The sequence below is a fragment of the Ranitomeya variabilis genome, chromosome 3 (assembly GCF_051348905.1).
Source record: "Ranitomeya variabilis isolate aRanVar5 chromosome 3, aRanVar5.hap1, whole genome shotgun sequence".
NCBI classification, from domain to species: domain Eukaryota; kingdom Metazoa; phylum Chordata; class Amphibia; order Anura; family Dendrobatidae; genus Ranitomeya; species Ranitomeya variabilis.
The window spans coordinates 661,695,695-661,715,905 of NC_135234.1; the positions used below are offsets into that span (position 1 = coordinate 661,695,695).

At 45.7% G+C, this 20,211-nt stretch overlaps 1 long non-coding RNA gene across 2 annotated transcripts in view; it reads left to right on the top strand.

Annotated features, from left to right (window-relative positions):
- The window catches only part of LOC143816899 (uncharacterized), a 163,934-nt gene that overhangs the window by 51,288 nt on the left and 92,435 nt on the right, over nucleotides 1-20,211 (top strand). The window lies entirely within an intron of this gene.

The window sequence follows — 20,211 nt, forward strand, 5'->3', positions numbered from 1 at the left end:
CATGTCTCCAGATTTCCAAGCAATAAATTTTGTATTTTTTTTCTGAAAAGGAGAAATGGTCAAAATTTTAAAAAAACAGTGCTTTCAGACCTCAAATAATGCAAACAAAACAAGTTCATCATCATTTAGAAACAACAATACTAATGTTTTAACTCAGGAAGAGTTCAGAAATCAATATTTTGTGGAATAACCATGATTTTTAATTACAGCTTTCATGCATCTTGGCATGCTTTCCACCAGTCTTTCACACTGCTTCTGGCTCAAAAATGTAAGCAGTTCTTCTTTGTTTGATGGCTTGTGACTATCCATCATCCTCTTGATTACATTCCAGAGGCTTTCAATGGGGCTCAGGTCTGGAGATTGGGCTGCCCATGACAGGGTTTTGATGTGGTGGTCTCTTAATTTTGGCCAGAGCTGTATTTATCCTTTTTATATACATGTTTTTGTCACGGGTTTACCGCGACAGTGCAAGTTCCTTTTAGCAGTGCAGGGGTTAATGTGCTCAGTTGAGAGCTCCTGGAAGCTTTCCTGCATTAAGGCTCAGCTGTGCACTGTTAGCCACTCCTATCTTCTATGTAATCGGGGCCCTGGCTTGTGCTCATTGTCAGATGTAGCTTTTGCTGTATGGTGGAAGGATGTTGGTGATTATTATTGGAGAAGGCATTTTGTGGATTTATCTGTGACTGTAAGTTTTGTGTATCTGATAATTCCCTTTCTTCCCCTACTTTGGTTTCATCCCATCCTCCATTCCCCGATGCATTGCTTTGTTGTACAGTATGTGTGAGTATATTTGTATGTTTGGTATTTTTAGTTACCCCTGTTCATATTACCTTGCTAGTCTGGTTGGTGTATTATGATACACTACTTCTCCCCTCTTCCCTGGGTGGGGTAAGGGTACAGACTGAGGGCGGATTCAGGAGCTAAGGCAAGGTACGTGACCTCGATGTCTTCACCATCAGAAGTAATCCGGGGAAAAGTGCAAGCTAGGGCACCCCTAGCGTTAGGGACAGGGGAGGAGCCCCTGTTCCCGGGACACCCAACAACAGAGTTGTGACACTTATTGGCTCTTTCCAGTCTCACATTTATTTCAGTCTGTTTTTATTCTTCTTGTTACGTCTGTGTAGTGTGTGCACATACTATATTTTCTCAGTGGCACCATTGTATGAACCATTTGTCTAAATAAAGTTTTTTTAATATGCTAATAGCATCTACAACCATTTATGACCATTTAGTTTGGCTTTTCTCTAATTGTTTTTTGGCGCTTTTTCCGAAAGATCTTCATAATAAGACATGTCCAGCAAATATGTATACTGGTTATCAAAAGTGCTCTTTTTTATAAACATATTTTGATCTATACATACAGTGGGGAAAATAAGTATTTGATACATTGCCGATTTTTTTCCACCTACAAAGAATGGAGAGGTCTGTACATTTTATCGTAGGTACACTTCAATTGTGAGATACTGACTCTTTAAAAAATTCTAGAATATCACACTGTATGATTTTTACATAATTAATTTGCATTGCATAAAATAAGTATTTGATACAATGGAAAAACAGAAATTAATATTTGGTACAGAAACCTTTGTTTCTAATTACATAGGTCAGACGTTTCCGGTAGTTCTTGACCAAGTTTGCCCACACTGCAGCAGGGATTTTGGCCAACTCCTTCATACAGATCTTCTAGGTTTCAGGGCTGTCGCTGGGCATCATTGAGTTCAGCTCCCTCCTAAGATTATCTATTGGATTCAGGTCTGGAGACTGGCTAGGCCACTCCAGGACCTTGAAATGCTTCTTGCGGAGCCACTCTTTAGTTGCTCTGGCAGGTGTTTTGGGTCATTGTCAAGCTGGAAGACCCAACCATGACCCCCCTTCAATGCTCTTACTGAGGTAAGGAGATTGTTGGCAAAAATCTTGTGATACATGACCCCATCCATCCTACCCTCAATGCGGTGCAGTCATCCTGTCCTCATTGCAGAAAACCACCCCAAACTATGATGTTTACCCCACCATGCTTCATGGTTGGGACAGTTATCTGTCATGGTTCCCAATGGCAAGGGAACGTCAGAGAACATAAATAACAGAACAGCTCTTGGGTGATGGAATCTCGAGCTGACCGTGAGCTAAACCTACCACACAACTAACAGTGGCCGGGTGGCGTACCTACGTTTTATCCCTAGACGCCTAGCGCCAGCCGGAGGACTAACTAACCCTAATAGAGGAAAAGACAGACCTGGCTTACCTCTAGGGAAATTCCCCCAAAAAGGAGACAGAAGCCCCCCACATATATTGACGGTGAGTTCAGAGGAAAAGACATACGCAGTATGAAGGTAGGTTCAGCAAAGCGAGGTCCGCTTACTAGAAAGCAAGAAGATACAATAGGGAACTTCACGGTCAGCTGAAAACCCTATTAAAATACCATCCCGAAATTACTTTAAGACTCATGTGTCAACTCATGACACCGGAGTGGCAATTTCGGCCCACAAGAGCTTCCAGCTACAGAAAAATAACATAACTGTGAACTGGAACAAAAATACAAAACAAACTTAGGACTAAGAGTCCAACTTAGCTGATAGTAGTCTAGAAGCAGGAACATGCAACAGAAAGGCTCTGGTTACATTGATGGCCGGCACTAGAATAACAGAGCAGCAAGGCTAAATAGGATACACCCATATCCTGATGGAAACAGGTGAACAGAGAAAGTGAAGCACACAAGTCCAGTACCACCAGTGACCACCGGGGGAGCCCAAAAACCAAACTCACAACAGTTATCTTAGGGTTGTACTCATCCTTTTTCTTTGTTTTCCTCCAAACACGGCAAATGGAGTTAATACCAAAAAGATCTATTTTGATTTCATCTGACCACATGACCTTCCCTGTTGTGAACTGTTTTTGGGCTCCCTCTTGTGGTCACAACTGGTACTGTGTGAGTGCTGTCTTTGAGCTCCCTCTGGTGGCTCTTTGTGTCATTCTGCAGGTCTGAGGCTTGATCAGCTGTCTCGTTATCTGTTAGCCTGTTTCCTATTTAGTTCACCTGGACTCTCAGTTGTTGCCTGCTGTCAATGTCTTCAGTGCTATTTTGGAGCTCTCCTGCAGTCCTTCGTTATCAGTCTCTTCAAGAGAAGCTAAGTTTTGCTTGGTTCATTTTTTGACCATCAGTGGTCATATGTTTCTTGGTTTATTTTTGTTTCTTGTCCAGCTTGCTAATATATGATTTCCTTGCTTGCTGGTAGCTCTAGGGGGCTGAGTTTCTCCCCTCACACCGTTAGTTGGTGTGGGGGTTCTTGAATTCTCAGCGTGGATATTTTGTATAGGGTTTTTTACTGACCGCACAGTTCCCTATCTGTCTTCTGCTATCTAGTATTAGCGGGCCTCATTTGCTGTATCTGTTTTCATTTCTACGTTTGTGTTCTCCCCTTACCTCACCGTTATTATTTGTTGGGGGCTTCCTATATCTTTGGGGTGATTTCTCTTGAGGCAAGTGAGGTCTTACTTTCCCTCCAGGAGTAGATAGTTTCTCAGGCTGCGTCGAGACGTCCAGGATTTTAGGCACGTTCACCGGCAACCTTTAGTGTGTTGGTTAGGATCAGGTTTGCGGTCAGTCCAGTTACCACCTCCCTAGAGCTCGTGTCTATGTTCATAAACTTAGCTAGTCCGTTTTGTGATCCTCAGCCACTAGGATCATAACAGTACAGCAGGCCGAAAAGTGTTTAATGCATTGCAGAAGTGGGATAAGAGAAGCCCTGAGTCCAATTTTTTTTTTTCCTCTCTATCTTTGCTGCAGTCTGTCCAGCTTCTCTCATCCCCTTAATCTCTGGGTGGTTTTGTGTTCAGCTGCAGACATGGATATTCAGAGTCTGACTTCTAGTGTGGATCATCTTGCTGCAAGGGTGCAAAGCATTCAGGATTTTGTTATTCATAGCCCTATGTCAGAGCCTAAAATACCTATTCCTGAGTTGTTTTCTGGAGATAGATCTAGGTTTCTGAATTTTAAGAATAATTGTAAATTATTTCTATCTTTGAGACCTCGTTCCTCTGGTGATTCTGCTCAGCAAGTTAAAATTGTTATCTCCTTGTTACGTGGCGACCCTCAAGATTGGGCTTTCTCTCTGGTGCCAGGAGATCCTGCATTGCTGAATGTGGATGCGTTTTTTCTGGCGCTTGGACTGCTTTATGAGGAACCTAATCTTGAGAACCAGGCAGAAAAGGCCTTGCTGGCTCTTTCTCAGGGCCAGGATGAAGCTGAGGTGTATTGTCAAAAATTTCGGAAATGGTCGGTGGTTACTCAATGGAATGAGTGTGCCCTGGCTGCAAATTTCAGAGAAGGTCTTTCTGAAGCCATTAAGAATGTTATGGTGGGGTTCCCCACGCCTGCAAGTCTGAATGACTCAATGGCTTTGGCCATTCAGATTGATCGGCGTTTGCGGGAGCGCAAATCTGCGCACCATCTGGCGGTGTTTTCTGAACAGAGACCTGAGTCTATGCAATGTGACCGAGTTCTGACCAGAATTGAGTGGCAAAATCATAGACGTCAAAATGGGTTGTGCTTTTACTGTGGTGATTCAACTCATGTTATCTCAGCATGCTCTAAGCGCGTTAAAAAAATCGCTAAACCTGTCACCATTGGTACTATACAGCCTAAATTCATTTTGTCTGTTACTTTAATTTGTTCTTTGTCATCCTACTCGGTTATGGCTTTTGTGGATTCAGGTGCTGCCCTGAATCTGATGGATTTGTCGTTTGCCAGGCGCTGTGGTTTTGTCCTGGAGCCTTTGGAATTCCCTATTCCACTGACGGGAATTGATGCTACACCATTGGCTGAGAATAAGCCTCAATATTGGACTCAAGTGACCATGTGCATGACTCCTGTGCATCAGGAGGTGATTCGCTTTCTTGTGCTGCATAATTTGCATGATGTTGTCGTGTTGGGTCTGCCATGGCTGCAGGCCCTGTTGTGAATTTGGATTCTGGGCTCCCCCGGTGGCTACTGGTGGAATTGAACTGGTGTCTTCATCTTCTCTGTTCACCTGTTCCCATCAAGATGTGGGAGTCGCTATATAACCTTGCTGCTCTGTTAGTTGCTTGCCGGTCAACAATGTTATCAGAAGCCTCTCTGTGCTTGTTCCTGCTCCTAGACAACTACTAGATAAGTTGGACTCTTGTCCATGTTTGTTTTTGCATTTTGTTCCAGTTCACAGCTGTAGTTTCGTTACTGTGTCTGGAAAGCTCTTGTGAACAGGAATTGCCACTCTGGTGTTATGAGTTAATGCCAGAGTTTTAAAGTAATTTCTGGATGGTGTTTTTGATAGGGTTTTCAGCTGACCATGAAAGTGTCCTTTCTGTCTTCTGCTATGTAGTAAGTGGACCTCAAATTTGCTAAACCTATTTTCATACTACGTTTGTTATTTCATCTCAACTCACCGCCAATACATGTGGGGGGCCTCTGTCTCCTTTCGGGGTATTTCTCTAGAGGTGAGCTAGGACTAATATTTTCCTCTGCTAGCTTTATTTAGTCCTCCGGCTGGTGCTGGGCATCTAGAATCAACGTAGGCATGCTACCCGGCCACTGCTAGTTGTGCGTTAGGTTTAGTTCATGGTCAGCTCAGTTCCCATCTTCCAAGAGCTAGTTCCTATATATGCTTATGCTATGTTCTCTTGCCATTGAGATCATGACAGTTTGACCGGCCCGCAAAGTGTTAATTGTTTGGGCTGAAGCAGGAGAAAAAGAAGTGTTGAAGGGAAATTTTTTTTTTTTCCCCTCAGAGTTTTGCTGCCTAGCCCTTAATTGCTGTCTAGCTGCTTCTTACCTCCTCTTAACCCTTGAATGGCTCTGTGTCCACCTGTTTGTAATGGATCTTCAGAGTGTAACTGCAGGTTTGAATAATCTCGCCACGAAGGTACAAAATTTGCAAGATTTTGTTTGTCATGCACCTGTATCAGAGCCGAGAATTCCTTTGCCGGAATTTTTCTCGGGGAATAGATCCGGGTTTCAGAATTTTCGAAATAATTGCAAATTATTTTTGTCTCTGAAATCTCGCTCTGCCGGAGACCCTGCACAGCAGGTCAGGATTGTGATTTCCTTGCTCCGGGGCGACCCTCAAGACTGGGCTTTTTCATTGACACCAGGGGATCCTGCGTTGCTCAATGTGGATGCGTTTTTTCTGGCCTTGGGGTTGCTTTATGACGAACCTCATTTGGAGCTTCAGGCAGAAAAAACTTTGATGTCCCTATCTCAGGGGCAAGATGAAGCGGAAATTTACTGCCAAAGATTCCGTAAATGGTCTGTGCTTACTCAGTGGAATGAGTGCGCCCTGGCGGCGACTTTCAGAGAGGGTCTCTCTGATGCCATTAAGGATGTTATGGTGGGGTTCCCTGTGCCTGCGGGTCTGAATGAGTCCATGACAATGGCTATTCAGATCGATAGGCGTTTGCGGGAGCGCAAACCAGTGCACCATCTGGCGGTGTCCACTGAGAAGTCGCCAGAGAGTATGCAGTGTGATAGAATTCTGTCCCGAAGCGAGCGGCAGAATTTTAGACGGAAAAATGGGTTGTGTTTCTATTGTGGTGATTCTACTCATGTTATATCAGCATGCTCTAAGCGCACTAAAAAGCTTGGTAAATCTGTTTCCATTTGCACCTTACCGTCTAAATTTATTCTATCTGTGACCCTGATTTGCTCTTTGTCATCTATTACCACGGACGCCTATGTCGACTCTGGCGCCGCTTTGAGTCTTATGGATTGGTCCTTTGCCAAACGCTGTGGGTATGATTTAGAGCCTTTGGAGACTCCTATTCCTCTGAAGGGGATTGACTCCACCCCATTGGCTAATAATAAACCACAATACTGGACACAAGTAACTATGCGTATTAATCCGGATCACCAGGAGATTATTCGCTTTCTGGTGCTGTATAATCTACATGATGATTTGGTGCTAGGATTGCCTTGGCTGCAATCTCACAACCCAGTCCTCGACTGGAGAGCTATGTCTGTGTTGAGCTGGGGATGTAAGGGGGCTCATGGGGATGTACCTGTGGTTTCCATTTCATCATCCATTCCCTCTGAAATTCCTGAGTTCCTGTCTGACTATCGTGACGTCTTTGAAGAATCCAAGCTTGGTTCGTTACCTCCGCACCGAGAGTGCGATTGTGCCATAGATTTAATCCCGGGTAGTAAATACCCAAAGGGTCGTTTATTTAATCTGTCTGTGCCTGAACATGCTGCTATGCGAGAATATATAAAGGAGTCCTTGGAAAAGGGACATATTCGTCCATCGTCATCTCCCTTAGGAGCCGGTTTTTTCTTTGTGTCAAAAAAAGACGGCTCTTTGAGACCATGTATTGATTATCGGCTTTTGAATAAAATCACTGTTAAATATCAATACCCATTGCCGTTGCTGACTGATTTGTTTGCTCGCATAAAGGGGGCCAAGTGGTTCTCTAAGATTGACCTTCGTGGGGCGTATAATTTGGTGCGAATCAGGCAGGGGGATGAGTGGAAAACCGCATTTAATACGCCCGAGGGCCACTTTGAGTATTTAGTGATGCCTTTTGGTCTTTCTAATGCTCCGTCAGTTTTCCAGTCCTTTATGCATGATATTTTTCGCGATTATTTGGATAAATTTATGATTGTGTATCTGGATGATATTCTGATTTTTTCGGATGACTGGGACTCTCATGTCCAGCAAGTCAGGAGGGTTTTTCAGGTTTTGCGGTCTAATTCTTTGTGTGTGAAGGGTTCTAAGTGTGTTTTTGGGGTACAGAGGATTTCCTTTTTGGGATATATTTTTTCCCCCTCTTCCATTGAAATGGATCCTGTCAAGGTTCAAGCTATTTGTGATTGGACGCAGCCCTCTTCTCTTAAGAGTCTTCAGAAATTTTTGGGCTTTGCTAACTTTTATCGTCGATTTATTGCTGGTTTTTCGGATATTGCTAAGCCATTGACCGATTTGACTAAGAAGGGTGCTGATGTTGCTGATTGGTCCCCTGATGCTGTGGAGGCCTTTCGGGAGCTTAAGCGCCGTTTTTCCTCTGCCCCTGTGTTGCGTCAGCCTGATGTTGCTCTACCTTTTCAGGTTGAGGTCGACGCTTCTGAGATCGGAGCTGGGGCAGTGTTGTCGCAGAAAAGTTCTGACTGCTCCGTGATGAGGCCTTGTGCCTTCTTTTCCCGTAAATTTTCGCCCGCTGAGCGGAATTATGATGTTGGGAATCGGGAGCTTTTGGCCATGAAGTGGGCTTTTGAGGAGTGGCGCCATTGGCTTGAGGGGGCCAGACATCAGGTGGTGGTATTGACTGACCACAAAAATTTGATTTATCTTGAGACCGCCAGGCGCCTGAATCCTAGACAGGCGCGCTGGTCATTATTTTTCTCTCGGTTTAATTTTGTGGTGTCATACCTACCGGGTTCTAAGAATGTTAAGGCGGATGCACTTTCTAGGAGTTTTGAGCCTGACTCGCCTGGTAACTCTGAGCCCACAGGTATCCTTAAGGATGGAGTGGTATTGTCAGCCGTTTCTCCAGACCTGCGGCGGGCCTTGCAGGAGTTTCAGGCGGAGAGACCTGATCGTTGCCCACCTGATAAACTGTTTGTTCCTGATGATTGGACCAGTAGAGTCATCTCTGAGGTTCATTCTTCTGCGTTGGCAGGTCATCCTGGCATTTTTGGTACCAGGGATTTGGTGGCAAGGTCCTTCTGGTGGCCTTCCCTGTCACGAGATGTGCGAGGCTTTGTGCAGTCTTGTGACGTTTGTGCTCGGGCCAAGCCTTGTTGTTCTCGGGCTAGTGGATTATTGTTGCCCTTGCCTATTCCTAAGAGGCCTTGGACGCACATCTCGATGGATTTTATTTCAGATCTGCCTGTTTCTCAGAAGATGTCTGTCATCTGGGTGGTGTGTGACCGTTTTTCTAAGATGGTCCATTTGGTTCCTCTGCCCAAGTTACCTTCTTCTTCCGAGTTGGTTCCTCTGTTTTTTCAAAATGTTGTTCGTTTGCATGGTATTCCTGAGAATATTGTTTCTGACAGAGGGACCCAATTCGTGTCTAGATTTTGGCGGGCATTCTGTGCTAGGATGGGCATAGATTTATCTTTTTCGTCCGCTTTCCATCCTCAGACGAATGGCCAGACCGAGCGGATTAATCAGACCCTGGAGACATATCTGAGGTGTTTTGTGTCTGCTGACCAGGATGATTGGGTTGCTTTTTTGCCATTGGCGGAGTTCGCTCTCAATAATCGGGCCAGCTCTGCCACTTTGGTGTCCCCGTTTTTCTGTAATTCGGGGTTTCATCCTCGATTTTCCTCTGGTCAGGTGGAATCTTCGGATTGTCCTGGAGTGGATGCTGTGGTGGAGAGATTGCATCAGATCTGGGGGCAGGTGGTGGACAATTTGAGGTTGTCCCAGGAGAAGACTCAGCTTTTTGCCAACCGCCACCGTCGTGTTGGTCCTCGGCTTTCTGTTGGGGATTTGGTGTGGTTGTCTTCTCGTTTTGTCCCTATGAGGGTCTCTTCTCCTAAGTTTAAGCCTCGGTTTATCAGCCCGTATAAGATATTGGAGATTCTTAACCCTGTTTCCTTCCGTTTGGACCTCCCTGCATCCTTTTCTATTCATAACGTTTTTCATCGGTCATTATTGCGCAGGTATGAGGTACCGGTTGTGCCTTCCGTTGAGCCTCCTGCTCCGGTGTTGGTTGAGGGTGAGTTGGAGTACGTTGTGGAGAAAATCTTGGACTCTCGTGTTTCCAGACGGAGACTCCAGTATCTGGTCAAGTGGAAGGGATACGGCCAGGAGGATAATTCTTGGGTGAATGCATCTGATGTTCATGCCTCCGATCTGGTTCGTGCCTTTCATAGGGCCCATCCTGATCGCCCTGGTGGTTCTGGTGAGGGTTCGGTGCCCCCTCCTTGAGGGGGGGGTACTGTTGTGAATTTGGATTCTGGGCTCCCCCGGTGGCTACTGGTGGAATTGAACTGGTGTCTTCATCTTCTCTGTTCACCTGTTCCCATCAAGATGTGGGAGTCGCTATATAACCTTGCTGCTCTGTTAGTTGCTTGCCGGTCAACAATGTTATCAGAAGCCTCTCTGTGCTTGTTCCTGCTCCTAGACAACTACTAGATAAGTTGGACTCTTGTCCATGTTTGTTTTTGCATTTTGTTCCAGTTCACAGCTGTAGTTTCGTTACTGTGTCTGGAAAGCTCTTGTGAACAGGAATTGCCACTCTGGTGTTATGAGTTAATGCCAGAGTTTTAAAGTAATTTCTGGATGGTGTTTTTGATAGGGTTTTCAGCTGACCATGAAAGTGTCCTTTCTGTCTTCTGCTATGTAGTAAGTGGACCTCAAATTTGCTAAACCTATTTTCATACTACGTTTGTTATTTCATCTCAACTCACCGCCAATACATGTGGGGGGCCTCTGTCTCCTTTCGGGGTATTTCTCTAGAGGTGAGCTAGGACTAATATTTTCCTCTGCTAGCTTTATTTAGTCCTCCGGCTGGTGCTGGGCATCTAGAATCAACGTAGGCATGCTACCCGGCCACTGCTAGTTGTGCGTTAGGTTTAGTTCATGGTCAGCTCAGTTCCCATCTTCCAAGAGCTAGTTCCTATATATGCTTATGCTATGTTCTCTTGCCATTGAGATCATGACAAGGCCCATAATCCAGTTCTGGATTGGAAAGCTATGTCTGTGTCAAGTTGGGGTTGCCAGGGGATTCATGGCGATGCTCCTTTGGTATCAATTGCTTCTTCCACTCCTTCTGAGGTCCCTGAGTTTTTGTCGGACTACCAGGATGTATTTGATGAGCCCAGATCCGGTGCCCTGCCTCCTCACAGGGATTGTGATTGTGCTATAAATTTGATTCCTGGTAGTAAGTTCCCTAAGGGACGACTTTTTAATTTGTCTGTACCAGAACATGCCGCAATGCGGAGCTATATAAAGGAGTCTTTAGAGAAGGGACATATTCGCCCGTCCTCCTCCCCTCTTGGTGCAAGATTCTTTTTTGTGGCCAAGAAGGATGGTTCTCTGAGACCTTGTATATATTATCGTCTGCTAAATAAAATCATGGTCAAATTTCAGTATCCTTTGCCAATGTTGTCTGATCTGTTTGCTCGGATTAAGGGGTCCAGTTGGTTCACCAAGATAGATCTTCGTGGTGCGTATAACCTTGTGCGCATTAAGCAGGGGGATGAATGGAAAACAGCATTTAATACGCCCGAAGGCCATTTTGAGTACTTGGTGATGCCTTTTGGACTCTCTAATGCTCCTTCTGTGTTCCAGTCCTTCATGCATGACATCTTCCGAGAATATCTGGATAAATTTATGATTGTGCATCTGGATGACATTTTGGTCTTTTCTGAGGACTGGGAGTCCCATGTGAAGCAGGTCAGGATGGTATTTCAGGTCCTGCGTGCTAATGCCTTATTTGTGAAGGGATCAAAATGTCTCTTCGGAGTACAGAAGGTTTCCTTTTTGGGTTTTATTTTTTCTCCTTCTCCTATTGAGATGGACCCAGTCAAGGTCCAGGCTATTCATGACTGGACTCAGCCTACATCTGTTAAGAGTCTTCAGAAGTTCTTGGGTTTTGCTAATTTTTACCGTCGCTTCATTGCTAATTTTTCTGGCGTGGTTAAACCCTTGACGGATTTGACCAAGAAGGGTTCTGATGTGACTAATTGGTCTCCTGCGGCCGTGGAAGACTTTCGGGAGCTGAAGCGCCGGTTTTCTTCAGCTCCAGTTTTGTGTCAGCCTGATGTCTCTCTTCCTTTTCAGCTCGAGGTTGATGCTTCTGAGATTGGAGCAGGGGCTGTTTTTCGCAGAGAAGCTCTGATTGCTCTGTGATGAAGCCTTGTGCTTTCTTTTCAAGAAAGTTTTCGCCTGCCGAGCGGAATTATGATGTTGGTAATCAGGAGTTGTTGGCTATGAAGTGGGCATTTGAGGAGTGGCGACATTGGCTCGAGGGAGCTAAGCATCGTGTAGTCGTCTTAACTGATCACAAAAATCTGATTTATCTCGAGTCTGCCAAGCGGCTGAATCCTAGACAGGCTCGTTGGTCGTTGTTTTTCTCCCGTTTCGATTTCGTGGTCTCGTACCTGCCTGGTTCGAAGAACGTGAAGGCTGATGCTCTTTCTAGGAGTTTTGTGCCTGACTCTCCGGGAGTTTCAGAGCCGGCTGGTATCCACAGAGAGGGAGTGATTTTGTCTGCCATTTCCCCAGATTTGCGACGAGTGCTGCAGAAATTTCAGGCGGATAGACCTGACTGTTGCACACCAGAGAGACTGTTTGTCCTAGATAGATGGACCAGCAGAGTTATTTCCGAGGTTCATTCTTCGGTGTTGGCAGACCATCCTGGGATTTTTGTTACCAGAGATTTGGTGGCTAGGTCCTTCTGGTGGCCTTCCTTGTCGCGGGATGTGCGTTCCTTTGTGCAGTCCTGTGGGATTTGTGCTCGGGCTAAGCCTTGCTGTTCTCGTGCCAGCGGTTTGCTTTTGCCTTTGCCTGTCCCGAAGAGGCCTTGGACGCACATTTCCATGGATTTTATTTCGGATCTTCCAGTCTCTCAGAGAATGTCTGTCATCTGGGTGGTGTGTGATCGTTTTTCCAAAATGGTCCATTTGGTGCCCTTGCCTAAGTTGCCTTCCTCCTCCGATTTGGTTCCTCTATTTTTTCAGAATGTGGTTCGCTTGCACGGCATCCCTGAAAATATTGTGTCTGACAGAGGATCCCAGTTTGTGTCCAGATTTTGGCGGATCTTTTGTGCTAAGATGGGCATTGATTTGTCTTTTTCGTCGGCCTTCTATCCTCAGACGAATGGCCAAACCGAGCGAACTAATCAGACCTTGGAAACTTATTTAAGATGTTTTGTTTCTGCTGATCAGGATGATTGGGTGACTTTTTTGCCATTGGCCGAGTTTGCCCTTAATAATCGGGCTAGTTCTGCTACTTTGGTTTCGCCTTTTTTCTGCAATTCTGGTTTTCATCCTCGTTTTTCCTCGGGTCAGGTTGAGCCTTCTGACTGTCCTGGGGTGGATTCTGTGGTGGATAGGTTGCAACAGATTTGGAACCATGTGGTGGACAATTTGAAGTTGTCACAGGAGAAGGCTCAGCGCTTTGCCAACCGCCGTCGTGGTGTGGGTCCCCAACTTCTTGTTGGGGATTTGGTATGGCTGTCTTCTCGGTATGTTCCTATGAAGGTTTCCTCTCCTAAATTCAAGCCTCGCTTCATCGGTCCTTATAAGATTTTGGAAATCCTTAACCCGGTGTCATTTCGTTTGGACCTCCCAGCGTCGTTTGCCATTCATAACGTGTTCCATAGGTCTTTGTTGCGGAGGTATGTGGTGCCTGTGGTTCCTTCTGTTGAACCCCCTGCCCCGTTGCTGGTTGAGGGCGAATTGGAGTACGTGGTGGAGAAGATCTTGGATTCTCGTATTTCTAGATGGAGGCTTCAGTATTTGGTTAAGTGGAAGGGCTATGGTCAGGAGGATAATTCCTGGGTTGTCGCCTCTGATGTTCATGCGGCCGATTTGGTTCATGCCTTCCATGTGGCTCATCCTGATCGCCCTGGGGGTTTTGATGAGGGTTCGGTGACCCCTCCTCAAGGGGGGGGTACTGTTGTGAACTCTGTTTTTGGGCTCCCTCTTGTGGTCTCAACTGGTACTGTGTGAGTGCTGTCTTTGGGCTCCCTCTGGTGGCTCTTTGTGTCATTCTGCAGGTCTGAGGCTTGATCAGCTGTCTCGTTATCTGTTAGCTGGTTTCCTATTTAGTTCACCTGGACTCTCAGTTGTTGCCTGCTGTCAATGTCTTCAGTGCTATTTTGGAGCTCTCCTGCAGTCCTTCGTTATCAGTCTCTTCAAGAGAAGCTAAGTTTTGCTTGGTTCATTTTTTGACCATCAGTGGTCATATGTTTCTTGGTTTATTTTTGTTTCTTGTCCAGCTTGCTAATATGTGATTTCCTTGCTTGCTGGTAGCTCTAGGGGGCTGAGCTTCTCCCCTCACACCGTTAGTTGGTGTGGGGGTTCTTGAATTCTCAGCGTGGATATTTTGTATAGGGTTTTTTACTGACCGCACAGTTCCCTATCTGTCTTCTGCTATCTAGTATTAGCGGGCCTCATTTGCTGTATCTCTTTTCATTTCTACGTTTGTGTTTTCCCCTTACCTCACCATTATTATTTGTTGGGGGCTTCCTATATCTTTGGGGTGATTTCTCTTGAGGTAAGTGAGGTCTTACTTTCCCTCCAGGAGTAGATAGTTTCTCAGGCTGCGTCGAGACGTCCAGGATTTTAGGCACGTTCACCGGCTACCTTTAGTGTGTTGGTTAGGATCAGGTGTTGTGAATTTGGATTCTGGGCTCCCCCGGTGGCCGCTTGTGGAATTGGACTTGTCATCCTCTTTCCTGTTTCACCTGATTCCATCAGTAGTGGGTGTCGCTATTTAAGCTCATTTCTCTGGTGGTTTCTTGCCGGTCAACAATGTTATCTGATGCCTCTCAGTGCTTGTTCCTGCTTCTAGACAACTACTGATAAGTTGGACTTTTGTCCATGTTTTGTTTTGCCTATTTGTTCCAGTTCGCAGCTGAAGTTTTGTTACTGTGTCTGGAAAGCTCTCGTCGATCAGGGATTGCTACTCTGGCGTTATGAGTTAATGCCAGAGTTTAAGGTAATCTCTGGATGGTGTTTTGTTAGTATTTTTCTGCTGACCATGAAAGTATACTATCTGTCTTCTGCTATCTAGTAAGCGGACCTCAAATTTGCTAAGACTATTTTCCTGCTGCGTTTGTTGTTTCATCTGAACTCACCGTCATTATATGTGGGGGGCTACTGTCTTCTTTGGAATATTTCTCTAGAGGTGAGCCAGGTCTTATATTTCCCTCTGCTAGCTATTTAGGTCTTAGGCCAGAGCTGGGCATCTAGCTATAAATAGGAAATGCTACCTGGCTATTTCTAGTTGCGCGGCAGGCTTAGTTCATGGTCAGTATAGTTCCATCTTCCGAGAGCTTGTCCCTCTATAGGCTTGCTATGATCTCTGCCTGCAGAGATCATGACAGTTTGACCGGACAGTAAAGTGTTAAAGACCCAGGTTGAGAAAGGAGAGTTATAAGAAGTCTGCTGGAATTTTTTTTTTTTTTTCCTCCAGTCTGCCTTGCTGCAGTCTTTTTTCTCTCTCTCCTCCTAATCTCTGTGTGCTCTGTGTGCACCTGACAATGGTGGATCTCCAGAGTGTAACTGCGGGTTTGAATAATCTCATCACGAAAGTACAAAATTTACAAGATTTTGTAGTACATGCTCCGGTATCTGAGCCGAGAATTCCTTTGCCGGAGTTCTTCACAGGGAATAGAGCTAGCTTCCAGAATTTCCGAAATAATTGTAAGCTTTATTTGTCCCTGAAGTCTCGTTCAGCTGGAGACCCTGCTCAGCAGGTTAGGATTGTGATTTCCTTGCTCAGGGGTGACCCTCAAGATTGGGCCTTCTCATTGCCAGCAGGGGATCCTGCGTTACGCGATGTGGATGCGTTTTTTCTGGCCTTGGGCTTGCTTTATGAGGAACCTCATTTGGAACTTCAGGCAGAAAAAACTTTGATGGCACTATCTCAGGGGCAAGACGAAGCTGAAGTTTTCTGCCAAAAATTCCGTAAATGGTCTGTGCTTACTCAGTGGAATGAGTGCGCCTTGGCGGCAACTTTCAGAGAAGGTCTCTCTGATGCCGTTAAGGATGTTATGGTGGGGTTCCCTTTGCCTGCAGGTCTGAATGAGTCCATGACAATGGCTATTCAGATTGATAGGCGTCTGCGGGAGCGCAAACCGATGCACCATCTGGCGGTGTCTATGGAAAAGACGCCAGAAAGTATGCAGTGTGATAGAATTCTGTCCAGGAGTGAGCGACAGAATTTTAGACGGAAGAATGGATTGTGTTTCTATTGTGGGGATTCTACTCATGTTATATCGGCATGCTCTAGGCGTACAAAGAAGCTTGATAAGTCTGTTTCCATTGGCACCATTCAGTCTAAGTTTATTTTGTCTGTAACCCTGATTTGCTCTTTGTCATCCATTGCCACGGACGCCTATATTGACTCTGGCGCCGCTCTGAGTCTTATGGATTGGTCCTTTGCCAATCGTTGTGGTTTTGATTTAGAGCCTTTGGAGACTCTTATTCCTCTGAAGGGGATTGACTCCACCCCATTGGCTAATAATAAACCACAATACTGGACACAAGTAACCATGCGTATCAATCCGGATCACCAGGAGATTATTCGTTTCCTGGTGCTGTATAATTTACATGACGATTTGGTACTGGGATTGCCATGGTTGCAGTCTCATAACCCAGTCTTGGACTGGAGAGCTATGTCTGTGTTGAGCTGGGGATGTAAGGGTATTCATGGGGACGTACCTTTGGTTTCTATTTCGTCGTCCATTCCCTCTGAAGTCCCTGAGTTCCTCTCTGATTATCAAGACGTCTTTGACGAACCCAAGCTTGGGTCGTTACCTCCGCACCGTGAGTGCGATTGTGCCATAGATTTGATACCGGGTTGTAAATATCCAAAGGGTCGTTTGTTTAATTTGTCTGTGCCGGAACATGCTGCTATGCGGGAATATATAAAGGAGTCTTTGGAAAAGGGACATATTCGTCCATCTTCTTCTCCCTTGGGAGCTGGGTTTTTCTTTGTCTCAAAAAAAGACGGCTCTTTGAGACCATGTATTGATTATCGGCTTCTGAATAAGATCACTGTTAAGTATCAATACCCATTGCCATTGCTTACTGATTTGTTTGCTCGTATAGAGGGTGCTAAGTGGTTCTCTAAAATTGATCTTCGTGGGGCGTATAATTTGGTGCGGATCAGGCAGGGGGATGAGTGGAAGACCGCATTTAATACGCCCGAGGGCCACTTTGAGTATTTGGTCATGCCTTTTGGTCTTTCTAATGCCCCTTCAGTTTTCCAGTCTTTTATGCATGATATTTTCCGCGATTTTCTGGATAAATTTATGATAATATATCTGGATGATATTCTGATTTTTTCTGATGACTGGGACTCTCATGTCCAGCAGGTCAGGAGAGTTTTTCAGGTTCTGCGGTCTAATTCTTTATGTGTGAAGGGGTCTAAGTGCGTTTTTGGGGTCCAGAAAATTTCCTTTTTGGGGTATATTTTTTCTCCCTCTTCCATTGAGATGGATCCCGTCAAGGTGCAAGCTATTTGTGACTGGACTCAGCCCTCCTCTCTTAAGGGTCTTCAGAGATTTTTGGGCTTTGCCAACTTTTACCGCCGATTTATTGCTGGTTTTTCGGATGTCGTTAAACCACTGACTGATTTGACCAGACAAGGCGCTGATGTTGCTAATTGGTCCCCTCATGCTGTAGAGGCCTTTCAGGAGCTTAAGCGCCGTTTTGCCTCTGCCCCTGTGTTGCGTCAGCCTGATGTGAATCTGCCTTTTCAGGTTGAGGTTGACGCTTCGGAGATCGGAGCTGGGGCAGTGTTGTCGCAGAAAGGTTCCGACTGCTCCGTCATTAGGCCTTGTGCCTTCTTTTCTCGCAAATTTTCGCCCGCAGAGCGGAATTATGATGTTGGGAATCGGGAGCTTTTGGCCATGAAGTGGGCGTTTGAGGAGTGGCGCCATTGGCTCGAGGGGGCTAGGCATCAGGTGGTGGTATTGACTGACCACAAAAATTTGATTTATCTTGAGACTGCCAGACGCCTGAATCCTAGACAGGCGCGCTGGTCTTTATTTTTTTCTCGCTTTAATTTTGTGGTGTCATACCTACCGGGTTCTAAGAATGTTAAGGCAGATGCCCTTTCTAGGAGTTTTGACCCGGACTCTCCTGGTAATTCTGAACCCACAGGTATCCTTAGGGAGGGAGTAATTTTGTCGGCCGTTTCTCCTGATCTGCGGCGGTCCTTGCAAGAGTTTCAGGCGGATAGACCGGATCGTTGTCCGCCTGATAGACTGTTTGTTCCGGATGATTGGACCAGCAGAGTCATCTCTGAGGTACATTCTTCTGCATTGGCAGGTCATCCCGGAATTTTTGGTACCAGGGATTTGGTGGCAAGATCCTTCTGGTGGCCTTCTCTGTCACGAGATGTGCGAGTCTTTGTGCAGTCATGTGACGTTTGTGCTCGGGCCAAGTCTTGTAGTTCTCGGGCTAGCGGACTGCTGTTGCCCTTGCCTATTCCTAAGAGGCCTTGGACACACATCTCGATGGATTTTATTTCAGATCTGCCTGTTTCCCAGAAGATGTCTGTCATCTGGGTGGTCTGTGACCGTTTCTCTAAAATGGTCCATTTGGTTCCTCTGCCCAAGTTGCCTTCTTCTTCTGAGTTGGTTCCTCTGTTTTTTCAGAATGTTGTCCGATTGCACGGTATTCCTGAGAATATTGTTTCTGACAGAGGTACCCAATTTGTGTCTAGATTTTGGCGGGCATTCTGTGCTAGGATGGGCATAGATTTGTCTTTTTCATCTGCTTTTCACCCTCAGACTAATGGCCAGACCGAGCGGACTAATCAGACCCTTGAGACATATCTGAGGTGTTTTGTCTCTGCTGACCAGGATGATTGGGTTGCTTTTTTGCCATTGGCAGAGTTCGCCCTCAATAATCGGGCCAGTTCTTCCACCTTGGTGTCCCCGTTTTTCTGTAATTCGGGGTTTCACCCTCGATTTTCCTCCGGTCAGGTGGAATCCTCGGATTGTCCTGGAGTGGATGCGGTGGTGGAGAGATTGCATCATATCTGGGGGCAGGTTATGGACAATTTGAAGTTGTCACAGGAGAAGACTCAGCGTTTTGCCAACCGTCATCGTCGTGTTGGTTCTCGGCTTTGTGTTGGAGATTTAGTGTGGTTGTCTTCTCGTTTTGTCCCTATGAGGGTCTCTTCTCCTAAGTTTAAACCTCGGTTCATCGGCCCTTATAGAATATTGGAGATTCTTAATCCTGTTTCTTTCCGTTTGGACCTCCCTGCGTCCTTTTCCATTCATAACGTTTTTCATCGGTCGTTATTGCGCAGGTATGAGGTACCTGTTGTACCTTCTCTTGAGCCTCCTGCTCCGGTGTTGGTTGAGGGTGAGTTGGAGTACGTTGTGGAGAAAATTTTGGACTCTCGTGTTTCCAGACGGAAACTCCAGTATCTGGTCAACTGGAAGGGTTACGGCCAGGAGGATAATTCTTGGGTCAATGCATCTGATGTTCATGCTTCTGATCTTGTTCGTGCCTTCCATAGGGCTCATCCTGGTCGCCCTGGTGGATCTGGTGAGGGTTCGGTGCCCCCTCCTTGAGGGGGGGGTACTGTTGTGAATTTGGATTCTGGGCTCCCCCGGTGGCCGCTTGTGGAATTGGACTTGTCATCCTCTTTCCTGTTTCACCTGATTCCATCAGTAGTGGGTGTCGCTATTTAAGCTCATTTCTCTGGTGGTTTCTTGCCGGTCAACAATGTTATCTGATGCCTCTCAGTGCTTGTTCCTGCTTCTAGACAACTACTGATAAGTTGGACTTTTGTCCATGTTTTGTTTTGCCTATTTGTTCCAGTTCGCAGCTGAAGTTTTGTTACTGTGTCTGGAAAGCTCTCGTCGATCAGGGATTGCTACTCTGGCGTTATGAGTTAATGCCAGAGTTTAAGGTAATCTCTGGATGGTGTTTTGTTAGTATTTTTCTGCTGACCATGAAAGTATACTATCTGTCTTCTGCTATCTAGTAAGCGGACCTCAAATTTGCTAAGACTATTTTCCTGCTGCGTTTGTTGTTTCATCTGAACTCACCGTCATTATATGTGGGGGGCTACTGTCTTCTTTGGAATATTTCTCTAGAGGTGAGCCAGGTCTTATATTTCCCTCTGCTAGCTATTTAGGTCTTAGGCCAGAGCTGGGCATCTAGCTATAAATAGGAAATGCTACCTGGCTATTTCTAGTTGCGCGGCAGGCTTAGTTCATGGTCAGTATAGTTCCATCTTCCGAGAGCTTGTCCCTCTATAGGCTTGCTATGATCTCTGCCTGCAGAGATCATGACAATCAGGTTTGCGGTCAGTCCAGTTACCACCTCCCTAGAGCTCGTGTCTATGTTCATAAACTTAGCTAGTCCGTTTTGTGATCCTCAGCCACTAGGATCATAACACTTCCCCCATCTGGATCATCCAGATGTCATTGGTGAACTTCAAATGGGCCTGGACATATTCTGGTGTGAGCAGGGGAACTTTGCATGCCCTGCAGGATTTTAATCCATGATGGCTGTATGTGTTTCTAATGGTAATGTTTGAG